Source organism: Lolium rigidum, chromosome 1, assembly GCF_022539505.1.
Source record: "Lolium rigidum isolate FL_2022 chromosome 1, APGP_CSIRO_Lrig_0.1, whole genome shotgun sequence".
In the NCBI taxonomy this organism is placed as follows: Eukaryota; Viridiplantae; Streptophyta; class Magnoliopsida; order Poales; family Poaceae; genus Lolium; species Lolium rigidum.
Genome location: NC_061508.1, coordinates 288,860,741 through 288,861,927, shown reverse-complemented (window position 1 = coordinate 288,861,927; position 1,187 = coordinate 288,860,741). Strand labels below are relative to the sequence as shown.

Below are 1,187 nucleotides of genomic sequence, written 5' to 3'. Positions count from 1 at the left end.
TGTGTTGTCTCCCTGATGACGCTTTGAGAGAAGAAATATGAAGAAACAGAAACTGCAAAGGTTCTGACTCATAGTCATGCTTGTTTGTTGGAGCTTATGGAAGCAACAAAATGCATGGGTTTTTGAAAACTCAAAAGCAACAAGAGGCGTCAATTCATAGTAGATTTATGCTTGAAGAAACAAAACAATGTTAACTTGGAGGAGAGAAAAACTTAATGATTGCTTTGGTTGGGGCGAGCCAGGCCAAGTCTGCAGTGCAACGACAGAGGCGACGCTCGAGAGCCTGATAGCAAGCTACCTTGATCTCTCCCCCACAAAAAATTAATTTAATATCATGTGGACACGAGGGCCCACATATCAGATATTAAACTGATAAGAACAGATACTACACTTGATCTTAGCCAAAAGGCCGAGAAAGGTATGAGTTGTAGCGTTGCCTTGGGTCGCGGCTTCCTCGCTGGTCGATGTGGGACTAAACGAACGAAGCCAGAAACACAGGCACACCGCAGCGTATTGTGTTCGGCTGATTGGGCCTTTGATCCGTTGAGGCCCAGTATAGATGGGCTACTTCTTTTTGTCCAGCCCGGTGTATAACACTATAACTTGAAAGCTCGGCCGTTCACTGATCCACATAGCTGGATGTTGGTTTTTTTTCTTAAAAAAAAAGCTGGATGTTGGTCTTCTCTCTCAAAAAAAATCTGGATGTTGGTCTCGCTCAAACAAAAAAGATGGATGTTGGAGTGTATTTTTGGTGTGAAAAATATTTCTATCAAAATATAGATTCTTTGATGGAAAAGGAAAAAAGATTCCTACTTAAAATAAAAGGGACCCTGCTCTACAAAATTGGGATGTCAATATTGAGCCGATGTTTTCCCGAGCAACCAATTTAGACCAACCCAAAATTGCCAGGTGTAAACTTATTTTACCTTGTTTTGATGACAGTTGCCATCCACCATCCGCTAAAAAAATGGGATGGCTGGCAAGTCATCTACTTCGGGACACAAAAATCGGAAACCCACGTTATAATTTTTCAAAAATTATCCCCAAGCTTGGTATTCCTCACGTACAAGATAATGATGTTCCTTCAAGCGGACTAGTGCAACAACAAGTTTGTTCGCCCTCGATGTGATGATCACAATAGCGAGAAATCATAAATTACAGCAATACACATAGGAGAACGAATTAAG

The 1,187-nt window shown here is 41.3% G+C and overlaps 1 non-coding gene across 1 annotated transcript; it reads right to left on the bottom strand.

Moving 5' to 3' along the window:
• Positions 1-228: 228 nt before the first annotated feature.
• LOC124685609 lies at positions 229-422 on the bottom strand. The gene has a single exon (XR_006997586.1). It is a non-coding gene; the product is annotated as a U2 spliceosomal RNA (small nuclear RNA).
• Between the last annotated feature and the right edge of the window lie 765 nt (positions 423-1,187).